This window comes from Pygocentrus nattereri, chromosome 11, assembly GCF_015220715.1.
Source record: "Pygocentrus nattereri isolate fPygNat1 chromosome 11, fPygNat1.pri, whole genome shotgun sequence".
In the NCBI taxonomy this organism is placed as follows: Eukaryota; Metazoa; Chordata; class Actinopteri; order Characiformes; family Serrasalmidae; genus Pygocentrus; species Pygocentrus nattereri.
The window spans coordinates 35268868-35284109 of NC_051221.1; positions in this window are offsets into that span (position 1 = coordinate 35268868).

Here is a 15242-nt window from a genome sequence, read left to right on the forward strand (position 1 = left end):
GAAAACACAATAAGAGGTAAAAGGTGTGAGGGGGTTAGCGGATTGGTAAGTGCTAATTATTTAAGTGAACGCTACTCAATCTGAAGTCCTAAGCTGTGGTGCTCAATGTCGCTCGCAGTGACGTGCTCTACTGAAATGCAATATAAATAATTACATTTTTTCGTTTAAATAAAATATTATGATTGTGTGTGTACAACTGTTCAACTATGTGCTAGTCATGTACTGGCTAGAGTCTATTATTTCTGTTCAAAATTTGCTAAAATTGTCATGATCAAAGCAGTAATTTCCGAAATATATGGTAAAAAGCTTTGGTAGTGTTATGATTGTTTTGGTAGTGACAATATGGAATGCTGAATAATTTATTTCAGCAAAATAACTAGAAAAATGCATTGTATGGATGATCCAGGTGCCATAAAGAAGCTCCAGTTAGTCCACAATTCATCAGGTAAGGTTCTTACTAAAGGCAGAAAATGTATCAACAACCCTATTTTTCAGACACATCATTGACTTCCCTTTAATTTCTGCATTCATTATAAAGTACTACTCCTGATCAATAAAGCTCTAATTGGTCCTGCCCTGCAGTAGCTGAATGAACTCATCAACTGCTGTAATCTGCTCACTTTGATCACAAAGCACAGACTTTATCTGGAGAGTTACAGGGAGTCAAGTGTTTTTGATAAAAGCCTCCCAAATTGGGAAGAATCTTCCGACCAGTAATTGGGATTCACACACCATCATTAAACTGAACTGCCTGAACTACTGGGTATTTTTGGTGCAGGGCTGGTGTGATGCATTACACATGAGTGATGGAGAGCTGTGGTGATGGAATAGACCACTGTAGTTGGGCGTCATTCTGTAGTCCTTGTTATGCCCATATTAGGAACTCCGGGTCTAAGCCCCATTTCTCTATCACAAACATTTGCAAGCAACACAAAATACTGGTCTGTTAGTTCGGTGAAACAGCAAAAAAAGTTAATGTTACTCAGCTGTTAAGCATTAATAATGAAACCTCCCTATATCATGCCTTTCAACCCTCCATCAAGCTGAAGTCAGCTTCTTTTTCGCCGGCTGCTTGGTCGAATTTTCCCATTCTACCCTAAATGGCGTGGCAGTTCAGAATGTGACTGCTACATGACTTAAGGTGGAATGGGAAGTCGAACAAAAAGCTGGTGAATGTCCTGAGAAAATGTCATCAGAAAAATGTTACCAGACAAAACGTATCGGGTTCTGAACATTTTTATTTAACACAGGGGGTGATAGAGGCGATTTTTCGAAAACCCTATTCATTCTGCCCATAGAGAAACAAAGCTTAGACCCGGAGTTCCTAATATGGGCATAAGAACAAGGCGCTGACTCAACATGATGACACGACTACAGTGGTCTATTGACCCCCTGCTTTTTTGCGGACAGGACTTTTTGATAGCTCTGGCCAATTTATATCCTGCTGTGATGATTAATATGAAATCAAATCAGCTTTCAGTTACATTTTAACCATCTCCCTCAATAAACTAACTACTTTGAATGCTCAATGTGTTGTACCATGCTTAACTGTACCCTTTAAGATCAAATCTGACTACAAAAAAACAGCTGCATGAACAGCCTGAACGTGGAGGGAGGTCATTATGGCCAAAAAAGGGAAAAAACACTGACCCCTTCACTCAAGGAGAACATAGAAACATATACAAGTGCCAGTACCTGCAGATGTGATCTGACTCCCATGTCCGTGTCCTACCACAGATCTATCAGGACAGCAGCTTCAGTGCGGCATCCTCGTACCCTCAGCCAGCAAGCGTTGGCCATCTTTGTCCTCTCTTCCTCCGGAAGCTGAATCCTTGGCGCCGCAGTAATGAGAGAGCTCTCCATCAGTCCGACTCTGTTAGCTCAACTTTCACCAACTCCTCTTCGACTCTCACCATATACAGTCCGGCTGTGTAAACTGTTAAATCTGTTAAAACACGCTCTGCTGCTAACTCACTGAAGCAGCTTGGCCAACAGAAAGGCCGTGAGCTCCGACTAAAGCTTGTCACTAGACGGATTAGAGAGAGTGGACAGTTCAGAAAGTGCCTCAGATCTGTAACGAGGCTCTCTGTCTGACATGTTAAGAGATTTATTAAGCACAATATTACCACAATTCTCCAGCAAAGAAACTTTTAGATAACAACCTTTTCTCCTTCTTTCTCAAACTGCTGCTGCATTTTCCTCTTCTCCCTTTTCGTTTTTTATCTCGTCTTGGATGACGTAGAGGATCCTGACTGCCTGCAACTGTACCAACAGGACTGAGATAAACAGATTAAATTGATCACGGTAGGTGAGGAACTGAATTTTTGTAGGGCCAGACTGAATGGGGTTTTCGAGAAATCACCCTCCATAAAACTGACCGCCATGTGGTCAGAAATAGAATAAAAATTAATTTGTGCCAGCAGTGTTTTTGAGCAATGAAGCTACATATTTTAAATTACTTTCTTACTTTTTTGTTACATGTGATGTCACACAGCAACAACGTCTAAATTGCACAAAAATGTTCTCATTTGTTTGCCACCTTAAAAGAAATGTTCCTGTGTATTGATTATCAAGTTATGGCCTAATGATTTTTAAATCAATGATGTCACTCGGCCCCCCAGTCAACATCCAAATCGCCCCAGATGAAAGCATTTCTGGTCCTATATTTTCTTGAAAAAGACTAATTCCATTTTCTTCAAACCTTTTTCCTGAATCCGCGCGATTATGTCTGATATTAACATATAAAAACATTACAGATGCGCTTTGACTCCTTCATAGTTTAATATTTGTAACGATTGCTTTTTTAACTAAGTAGCACGATAAAATGAGTTTTCAATGGAAAAACACTGGATTTCCAAAATAAGCTTTATTAAAGCTAAGTTTGATATATTATAGAGAAATTCCTTTTAGACCTAGTACATACAAGGGAATAAGAGCATGTTGCCAACTACAAAATGATGACATGACTACAGTGGTCTATTATCTTTTCTTATATAGTTTTCCTTTAGCAATAAATGGATATGACACATAATAAATAACTGGCTTTTGTAAACTTGAAAGTACTAAAACAACTTTATATTTCTATTTGTCTTTTTATTTTTTTGACCAGGCCACCCTTTCTTTTCCAGGCGTTTGGAGTCTTGTCTGCTTGTATAAGCAGCCCCCCACATTTCTGTTGTGTCTACACTCGTGTTTAGCCTCATTTTCACTCAGTGTTTGGTTGAGATTTGTAAATGAAGTTGTGAGTATTCAATTCTAATCCTGCTTCAGTAAAGTACATCTCTTCCAAGATAACACTTAAGTATAGTAATGAAGCACAGTTACCCAAGTAACCTTTCCCCCTGTACATGCTTTCCTTTTGGCTTCAATATTTCACAAAGTCTTGCAGGTTAACAAACATCCATCTTGTTTTGTTATCGCCTCACGTTTTGTCTAACATGTGGCATTACAAGGCTGAAATGGTAAAGAAGGGCCAAATAAGAGCTTTTGATGGCATTTTGTTAAAAATGAACCAATAGGAGCAGTGCTATGTCATCTAATACCACTATCAGAGAATCAAACTCTAGACTGCACCCAAGAATAAATCAAAACCACACCAATTTCACCAGCCGGGCCTCAAATGGTCAGATGTCCTCTACAAATGATTGATGGTAGCAAGCAAGTACACCCGTAAAGTGAGGGGGGGGGAGACTGTGTTCATTTTCGACTTAGCCTGACTTTGGCTGACATGATGGTCAACGTAAACTGTCAATAACCGCAGGGGGTGGGGTATAAAAACACTGCTGTCAAGTTGGACACATTCTACTTCCCCTAGTGTGATTTTACAAGTGCTGATCTTGCAGCATTTTCCTTTTCTGTTGCAGAAGAAATCAAATCACTCAAAAGCTTACATTAGACTTTAGATACACATCAGTCTGAGCACTATATTATGAAAAAATCTAGGGCGATGGGTTAAGGTGTATTGGGTGGTGGGAAGTCACATATGGAATATCTGCCAGAGCCACACATTTAAAGATCATTTTTTATTTCTTTTTGGTTTTGTTTTAGAATAAAGTAAAAAAAATGGCAAAGGCAGCCATATTGTAATAAATATGCTGAGTAAATAATGACCTACAAGGACAAAAATTCATTTAAAATAGATTGTGAGCTAAAATGTTTTCATAGCTTTTTGCTGGAAATAAAAACTATAATATGTGTTGCCCATATGTCAAAAATGAGTTGGCAGAAGGAGTAAATCAAATAAATGGCATCTCCTTTAGGAGAGAACAGGTCTGAAGTTTGTAGAATAAAAATCTAACACACATGATGTTTGTCATCAGAGATTCCAGCCAATAAGGATCATGTTCTGATGTTACAACCATCGTGTTGTAGCTCGTGAAGTGGATGGAGAGAAAGTGCTGCGCCTAACTTAAAAACTGCAGCTGTCTTGCTCTCATTAAACAAGATTTTAATGTCATGTGACATGATGACGTTCTTCAGCACAGGGGAAAGCTGGACATCATTTCTAACAGGCATGCATCACATTAAGTCAGCGCTGCGCAGGGCAGTTGACCGCAACCAAAGACACAAGCACTAAAACATACAATAACACATGCTTACTCATAACAGTTTGATTGCCTGTGTTTCTGGTTTATGATTTAGTTTGCCCGACCTTGGTTCTGATGCTGGATTCACATGTGTTAACTCAGTTTGCCTGGGTTTATAATTGTTGTATGTATTCTGACAAAAAAATTCTGGTAAATTCATGAGTTTTCACATATTACTCTGTAGCAGTATCAACTATGTTTTGCCATGGGTTCCCTAAGAAAACATTAGCAGTGAATGATTCATAAATAAGGGCTTATATCTTTTGCGTTTGTAGGCAAATGCATGGTGAAAAGTGTGTATTCTTACCTCAAACTAATTCAAAAAGTGCAATAAATCGTATTAAACTCATCATTTCACTGTCGCTATCATGTTTACAGAAAAGCTGCTCTCACATTTCCATGAACAACAGTCAGTTGAAACGACTAAATCTGCATACTTTCATGCCAAAGTCCATCTGATAAATGAAGACTGAAATCTGAAGCTAACTACGGATGGCATATCTGGGTTAATTCAGATTAACAGGGAAGAGTGACACATAAGACAGGCACACACATTCATGCAAACACAAGCACACATTGTTAAATGGCAGACAGACTCCAAAGCAAATCTGTTTTATTACAGTGTTATAGATTTAACTCCTTATACACTGAAGATGCCACGATTCTTTAGCGTATTTTGCTGTTATTTCATTTTTCTTCCGGCACCATACAAGCTCTCCGTTTTAATACTGTTTTCTTGCTCACCACATGACTCAGAAATGCCTGACAATACCCTTCCATCCCCTTTGTGACAAGGAAAGGATGGGAATGTTCAACAGCAATTCTCTTTGTTAGCTAGTTTTCTAGCTAAACAAACTTTGTAATGCAGACAGTTTGTTGAGAAGTCTGTAATGTAGGCTACACAAACTGTGCATAACAGTTTTGTCTGGTGTGAACTAAAGGTTTAGAATTAGATACTTTTTTGATCCCACAACCGGGGAAATTCCACCTCCGCATTTAACCCATCCATGAAGTGAAACACCACATACACACTAGTGAACACACACACTAGGGGGCAGTGAGCACACTTGCCCGGAGCGGTGGGCAGCCCTATCCATGGCACCCAGGGAGCAGTTGGGGGTTAGGTGTCTTGCTCAAGGACACCTCAGTCACGGATTGTCGGCCCTGGGGATCGAACCGGCAACCTTCCGGTCACAGGGCCAGGTCCCTAACCTCCAGCCCATGACTGCCCTCAGTAAGGAGCCATTTGGGATTCATGCTTGGGTTGGCGCTGCTTCCAACTGAAACACGTGTGATCCATTCAATATTTTTAAAATATATACTGCTGTTTTACAGTGAATCACAGGTTCTTACTTCATGGTCCACGAGAGCAGCATTAGAGTCAACGATTATTCCATTAACAGCGCAAGGATTTTTTTTCATGACATGGCATAGTAATGCACAATTCGGTTGTTTCAAAGCAGTCATAGATGTGTGTATATCATACATTTTACAATGGTTTCAAACCTGGCTCAGCCAATCAGATATCAGAAACAGAACTATATGTTTAATAACACCTGTCTTGTAACAGTAGTTTGCTACTTAAACAGCAGTTTGGTGGTTTTGTTGTGTTCAACATTTTAAAGAACTCTACAGCTTTTTTCACTTTTTTTTAAGGAAATTGCATGCTACTGACCAACTACACCAGATTTATCCTAAATGTGTGACACACTGTTAAGTCTATCTGCTAAAGAGTTTAGTGTGTTAAAGGCACTAACAGCCAGACCAGCCAAAGTCATTTTAGATCTGGACACTCAGAGAGCAATGGACCCAAAGAAGGTGGATTGAGGCATATTACAGGTTATTAGCCCACTAACTTTTTCTCCATCCATCCATCCATTTTCTGGACAGGTCGCCAGTCCATCGCAGGGCAGACAGACAGACACAGACAGTCACTCACACACTCACACCTAGGGGTAATTTAGCACGTCCAATTGGCCTGACTGCATGTCTTTGGACTGTGGGAGGAAACCGGAGAACCCGGAGGAAACCCACGCAGACACGGGGAGAACATGCAAACTCCACACAGAGAGGACCCCGGTCACCGGTGACTAACTTTTTCTTTTCTCAGATATTGGAAAAGCAAGCGTGTACTTATGTTGTGGTTGGTTTGTGAGCATGCTGGGCGTGGGGTTCCTGAACCATTAATCATAGCTACACGGTGAGTCTTGATTATGGATCCTGGTTGGCACAGGGCTAATTGCAGGATCAATTGTTTGTGACAGCCTGAAGTGTTTTAGTTTCCTGACCTATTACAGTAAATAGGACCAGCATGCACAAGAGCACCAAACCAGATATCCTGCCAATATAACTACATGGCCTACACTTTTGCTCTATCCAATTACAGGTACAAGGTTTACCTGTTTTTGTTTTTGTTTTTTTTTCCATCTATTTTTTGTCTCATGGCCATGAATGTAAATCTAACAAAATATTCACATCTCAGTTCTCAGTTTTTTGACAAACCTCTGATCCACTATGCTGATTTACTTTTTTTTTTTAATCAAATTTCACAGTTTTTCTATCAACCACCACCACCATGTTTCTATTAGGATTAAGGTGGCAGTTTTGTAAATGAGATTTAAGAGTGTGAACAGTATGTTAGATGTGAAAACAGTGAATCAGACATTTAAGGCTAGAACCATTTAAGGATTTTTAGTTTTAAAAATGTATTCTGCATAAACTACAAAAGTACTGTATGAACAAGAGGAACTAGTGATCGTAAATAACCAACACTTGGGCACAATCCAGTAGACTTTTATCTAGTCATGGACTCAAACTGTCTAGCAGGCAGTATCCAGGTAAGAGACTATCAAACAACACATTTGATTATGCATAATAGGCATGGCGTAAAAGAGTCCAAAAATCAAAATAGGAAATAACCTAATAAGTGCGACAGTGCAGGCATTGTGGCTCAGAAGATTTTCACAACTGTTGAAGTTGCACCACTAAAATTAAGAATAAAGAATTGAGGCTATTATATCCGCAAAGTGCCATGAGTCAAGCAGGTGTCTCGAACTGACTGCATTGCCAGGAGTAAAATAAAGGATTTCCTTAAAGAGTTTTACATGCGTACACTGTCACCAAGAACTGGAAAGAATGACTTAATGAAATGCTTTCAGTAATTATTGGAATTGCTTTAATGAGCACTTTAGTCATTTGTAATAATGTTATATTTCTAAAATGCTCTTTTGCTGATGTTCTGATCTTTCCTCTAATGGGTAATGGCTCTGGAGTAAGAGTGACATGGTTTGAGAGAGGAATAATTTGAACTGGTTAGTTTGGGAAGCTTATACGCTTCTGAATGAGGGAAAGCTCTGGGCTCATGTATTGCCACTGATGATGTGTAGAAACGAAACTTCAGCGCTCACTCAGCCTGCTGTCCTTAAAGTGACATCCTCCTTCAGAGCTTCTTCAAAGGCCTGTGTGGGGCCTGAGGGAGTGAGTTGGCGTGTGGGATGACCCACATATTTCACTCTCCTCTCTTTATTCACTTTGGAGTCTGCCTTATTTATTCTTTCCACTGGTTCAGGCAAGGAGACGAGGCGGATCCATGTCCATCTCTCTCTGTTTCTCTCCCCCCTCGCTTTTTTATCTGTCTCCCTGCCTTTCTTGCTCTCACTCTGTCACCTTAACAGATTGCTTCATTGTAAGTGCAGGAATAGGGGAGTCTATCTGTAATATTAGACCCTTTCCTTGCCCATTTATTACATCGAACACAGCAGTTGCATGTGGAACATTTAGTACAACCATGCTGGTTGCATGTTCTCAGTCTGCCAAATCTCCGAGTACTGTGGCACACTTATCTTCACAGTAAAGGCAAGAAGAGGTGATCCCAAGTCCTTAATCTAATTATCAAACCTCATTGTGTGTGTGTGTGTGTGTGTAGAAGTCACATCAGTGTAATTAGTTTTTTATGTAAATTCTCACTATTTATATCTAGATACGGCACCAGACTGAAACCGGGTATCCGTATCTGGCCAGATATTAGCAGAAAATACTGTAACAAACCTGTTATGAAATCACACTCACACTGTGTAAAGCTATTTTGCCAGTTCGTTCCTATGGGATAGTAAGAAAGAGCTGCAAAGATTGTTTCCTTGCACAATAATAAATTACCATGACTCAGTATAAGTCTACATCTGTATTTTCACTTAGTAAACCAACAAAATAACATTTGCCCAGGGGCACCCAAACTTTTGTATACAATTGTATTTCACTCATTTTGGTCTATTGGTGAAACTATTGCCCTGGTTTTCGGAGACTTAATAGTCAGATTTTTTCAACATTTCAAAGACTTTCAAATAACATAATATACCACCCAAAAGTCCTTAAAGCAAGACAATGGAAGAGCAGGCTACTTCTTGAAACAAGTGAAAAAGCACTTTTTATCATAATTATTGACACAATAAACATAATAATCTGATCCCTTTGTCTTGATATGAGATCATTTCACTTGGTAAGCTCTTGGTAAGTTTTTTGCAGCATATCATATCAGTTTTCGCAACAGCTGCTAAGGTTTCAATATCAGTATATGTAGAATTTCTTCTGTCAACACCTTCTCAGAGCAGAGGAAAGCTTGCTTTCATCAGTCATTTCACAGGATACCATCTTAATATATCGCAATCATCACTCTATAAATAAATAGAAAGTACTGTTGGCAAATCCACAAAAAACATTTCTGAAACATTAGCAACAACCGTTTCACACAGAGCCACAGGCCTGTCTGAAGGAGCAATCAGTCAGGAGTGGCCTTATTTGAATCCACCTCAGGGGCTGATCAAAAAAGGGGGCTGTAGGAAGAAGATTCAGGGGTGAAATTGTTCAAGGTTTGCTTGGTTGGATTATGAACAGTTTTCTGGAACTGTGTGGATTATTAAAGCACTGCTGCTGATTTATGATTCTTCATATACTTGGCCTACAGTTTATAAGCATTGCAGAAGTTGTCTATTACAAATTCTAATTAGTGCTTTACACAAATATGTACTGTTTTAAAAGGAACTATTTTATAAAAAATAGTAGCTTTATAGGAAAAATAAACAGTTTTGAGCTGTTAGGCTAACTTTGAGCACTTCTTTTAATGAGGGCTGAAACAGATTAGCCAACAACTGGTGCTCAAGTCCTAATATACCAACACATGGGTTTGCTCTGATTCCCAAGAAAGAGAGATGTAGTGGATGTAGTAGGATAGCTATTGTTGCCCTAAAAACAACCTCCATTTGCTGGTGTGAAGCAGAGGTTAAAAGTATTCATCTTTCTAAACATTTTTCTACATAAATATTCTAAATAAGCCACAAATCAAGCAGTTAAAGTTTTTAATGAGAACTGAATTATTCTAATGGCAATATCTCTCTCTGTTTGTTGTAAGATGAAAATCCCATGCCCACTAATGAAAGTGAATGGCACAGTCAAGTGCATAAAAGAAATGTAATGGAACAGAGAGCATCTCGCCGTTATTCTTATTCTTTATTTTTGCCCATTTTTTCTATTAATTGTGCTTCCTTGCTTGGAGGAAACATCATTGCAAACTAGATTTAGCACAACACTAGATTTAGTACTGCAGTTGCTAAGCAATGGTGACAGCAACTCCTTGGCCAGACATCCCTCTGAACTTGTAACCATTAGTGGAGAAACCAATCGATATCCATAATCATCAGCATGCTCATATCATCTTACAGCCATGTCAAAAAATATTACACACACACACACACATACGCGCACACACACACACACACACACACACACACACACACAGAAACATACACATACACTTGAATTTCATGAGAATATCTGGCATGCCAGAGAACATCAATACCATATGATCTCTGCCCCTTGGTTGTTGTTGTTTAATGAATGGGACACACTGTGTGTGAAATTCAAATATAATTCCAAGCTTTAAGATCTGTTTTAGAATCTTTAGTCTCAAAAATCTTTGTCCATTGACTTCATGTTTATGTCAGTTTTGGGTTAATATAGCCAAAAGACTACTGAAAAATGAGTTATTGATTTGGGTCATTAAATGATTAGTTATGTGTAAATATGTTTCAAAGCGAATTTAGTCAATGTAATGCAATGTAAATCAAGTGTTCTTATGGACATCCAGCAGCTTTAACCACTGAGCGCAGAGGAAAAACATTTCAAGCATTGAATCTGTTCTTCCCCTTTAGTAACATGTTATTGCATTTATTTTGTACAGAACATTTGGAGGATTTTATTACGTTTGCATCAAAAAGTGCTACTTTGAATGAGCAAACATACAGTGTGACAGTCTCCTATATTCTATTACTCAACAAATCAGTAGCAAGCCCTTAACTTTGGGTGTTAAGGACTGTGTTCTGAATGTGTGTGCATGTTCAATCAGAAACAAACACAGTGCATCCAACAACAAAGGCAACACCAGGCTTCGTTTGTATAGTGATAAAAAGACAGTAGTGGACAGAAAGAGTGGAAACACATATATCTCAGCTTCTTCAGCAGCACATTTGTAGAGGAAACATCAGTAAATGATAAAAAAAGCAATTGTTTTTCACCAACTATGTTAGGTAACAGGATTAAAACACTTTTGTGATGACTTATTCTGTAATAGCCACAAATCCTCTATTTAGTATGTATTCATTATCCAAGGCTTTTCTGTTTTTCCAACCAGTCCTTATAGGGTCACATGTGTCAATGCATATTTTTGCTCTGTTCCAGCATCCAATACAGCTGTACTAGGCATTTCATATTTTGAAGGGTTTGGTTCAGGCATGTTGGGATGTGGGATTGAGAAATGGTGTGCAGACTGCTTGAGAAGAGGCAGATAAAAACACTTTAAGAAATGCCACTGTAAAATTGTGGTGAATTACTGTACTTTCATGGTAATTTACTGTACCATGTTAGCAGCAAATAGTGACTACACAGTCACCTACACCACAAGATTATTGTGATGTATCTGTATTCATACATAAACCAATGAATAAAACTCATAGAAATATTGCAGCCCAATACAAATGTTATTTCTTTTTTCAAAATGTAAATCAAGCAAAAAGATGAACTAAAGTCAAATCAAAACAGCATCTGTTTATTCATTCACCATGTTTTGTCCTTTAAATGCACAGAATTTCGCAGGTGTGCATTTTTAAATGTGCTGTGTTATTACTGGCAATAAGTAACAGAGTGGTCCTTTCAGATATCTTATTATTTCATATCATTTAAGCAGTCTGGATGATTTAAAGAACACAGTAGAACACTGTTCAATTATGAACAAAAACACTTGCTGCAACACCGCTGAGAGCAAAACACCATGAAACACTTCTGATTACCATGATTTAGGTGATATTTTAAGTTTGGCTGAACTCCACTTGAGTTATTATATCAGTTGAAAGCAAATTTGGAACCTGAGCTGAACTTTTTAAACTGAAGACTTCACTTTGATGTGAGGCTCTTCGGCGAGCAGGTTGGGCAGTGGCAATTCAGCACCTGAGGTTGGCATCCATTTGTTATTCTGTCTGATGTTCTGTTCATTATAGACTGAGGCTGACCAGAGCAGAGCAGAGGCTTTTCACATCTGCCTGTGTCGCTCTTCATTGTCCCTCACTGACATTCAATGCCATTCCTTTCCTTTCTTCCACCTTCGTTTCATCCAGAGGGACTTTTTCCTCTTTTAGAAAAGCGCCATGGCCCTCCAAGTCCCTACACATCAAACACATTCACAATAAATCAAGCAAAGTGGAAATCTCCCCTTCATCTCAGAGAGAAGATGATTGACACGTTGCCAGAGGAGCAGTCAGTCGGAGTGGAAAAGATTTTGTCTGGTGCTCCATACTGTGAAGTATTCATGCCGAAGCTGGTTAGCATGTTTATTCGAGGCAGGTTTCTTTGGTGAGGCGCTGAGATGCGAAACATGTTGACCACACGTTACATTGACCTGCCTGTTTTCCTCACCTGTGGTCATGAATGCATTGCAATTACTCGTCCACTCAGCTTCTCCCATCCACTGACTATACAGTCCCCTGATCCTCTCACACTACAAAAATAACTTGGCTTTAAATATACTCAATATATGAAACGTAGCAATAATTTTACAACCTATTTTACAGGTTTTATGTTGTTTTTTCACCTGAAATTATCCTATTTCAGATCATTTTAACAGATCGTTTAGCTTATTTCAGTGTATATGACTGCATAAGACAGTTCTGTAAAGTTGGGCCATTTTGTGAACAGGCACATTGATAATAGCCACATCATGCTGTTCATGTACTTCTCAACATTTTATAAAAGTAATAAGCTACTCAGTGACATGCATTACAGTGATTTTATAACCATTAAGAGGGGGTTTAGGTCTCCTTTACATCATGCCTGCCATTTTTCATCCCTGCATGGTCATTGTGATATGCTCTATTCTAAGGAAACTTACCGAGTCAGATAGAGTCAGAGCTGTTCACTGTTAAAAGCTCCCTCACAAAAAGTTACTCCACAAAATAGTTGCAGATATTATTCCTGTTCCAATAATTGTATGAAAACCTTTTTTTTCTTCTTCTTCTACTTATTCAAGGTAAAGGGGTACATGCAGGGCATTGCGAGGCAAGACCACCCCTCCATCCCCACAAAAAGTACTTTATCTGCTTTATCACTATTTTACCTTTGTCATCTTTACATATAAAAACGCATAAGATACAAATGTTATTCCCCTTTAATGCCTTTCAAAAGCTATAATAAAGTTATTACTTGAAACGATTATGAGTTTTGATTGATAAGATTTTAATGAGATAAAAAATGTATTTCTAAAAACAAATTCATACAGTCTTATAAAGGAAATATATATTGATTAAAGTCTGACAGTGGGAGAACATTCATGGGGGGTTACCCACTCTATCCAAATTAAAAGTTTCAACATGCATTATTTACGCTTAACAATTCAATACAGTTTATAACCCATCCACGTGTTTCTTTACATTACATTCAGCTTAATCAGTTTTCTCAGTAATAGGCAGTTGAACAACAAAGAATCGAGGAACGTTAATTACAAAGCAGAGTTCACCAGTACACTGATTACGGATTGACGTAACAACGTTTCAGTGCCCAAATCTTTCTGTGACTCACATGTTTCTCCCAAATCCATCACTGATTGGCATACAATGCCAATTTTCATCTTCACAATGCAAATTAAAAAGTTACTTACAGTCTCGTATTTGCATAACATCCCTACAAGTGACCTATATTCCTACACATGGCTCCAGAAACTCATCTGCAGAATTGTACACAGTCTGGCTAAACTGAAGTTATTCGATATGCTAATATATGCTGTTATAATTGATGCTTTCAGTTCTCAGATAAACATCAGTTATTCAGTGGCATCCAAAAGTAAGTTGGAGCAATAAAACATGCATTGCAAGTGAAGCATTACACATATTTCCATTTCATTCCATCTCTATTTGTTTATTATTATGCAAGTTCTAGACAGTGCTTATATTATTCAAAGGGTCTGAAAATATAATTATGTAGAGAATTGTCTGAGATGGTCTGTAATACACGAGTAGCAGTGTGTTGGTGGAATGAAGGAATTCTTACAGTGCAGTATTGGTCTGGCTCTGAACTTAAACGGTTCTAAATTGAGGCCTTGGATAAAGTTTTATATGATGGAGCTCTTATAACAATTTCAGACATTCTGACTAATTACAGCGTATTTAGGTAAATAATCAACACTGCACTGAATGTTGTATTAGCAAAAGATAGTCAATGCCATTTCAGCTTAACTATTATAAAAACTGTTTATCAAATATCCCAAATTACCTTCTGATGATCACATATTTAAGCATCTGTTCAACAAACAAAGATTGTTGTGAAAGCATGAGATGCCCATCTCTTACCTAGCTCTCTTCCCTAGTCCTGCTATATAGAAAGCGTTTTAAAACCAAAGCAAAGTGCACTTCAATCAGGGGTCATTTCACTTATCAAATAGCAATTTGGGAATTCTGTTGTATAATAAACAGTTAAGTAGAGTGGTTTACCTGCATATCAAAAGGAGCATTTATTCATTCATTAGAAGAACAGGTATTTGATACTAATGAAAAACAATAGTTCTATTGTCTTAAAAATAACTCCAAGCATAAAAGAATGAAAGGGAATATTGAGGAGATTAATATAACCCTTTTGTTGTACTCATTGTAAAATAATATGAAATATAATCCTGGGGTTGTATTGACAGTAAGCTGCATTTGCCTTGCTTTAAGCTAATCACCCAACTACATCATTCATTCTAATGGACTAATATGAAATAACTAACACTTGAGCTGTGATTGAAGCTTTATCCAACAAACATGTTTCACATATTGAAATAACTGCTGATATATAATTTAAAAGTAAAACATATCTGCTTAAAACACATAATAAACTGAGCAGATTAAATGTAATAAGCTGAATTATTTGCTCAAATAATACACTGCAGTTACTGAAAGACAAGATAGTTCTTTTATTTTAACATATTTTCAGTTTGTTAATCCAACAATTGTAATTTTTTTTTTTGGATGTGTAGCATATTTCTTGAAAAGTCATTAGGGTTACACACTTCAAAGCAAGTGTTCTTTAGCAAAGGCAGTGTGTCTATTTAGATCCATGGTGAAATGGTTCTTCAGATTAATG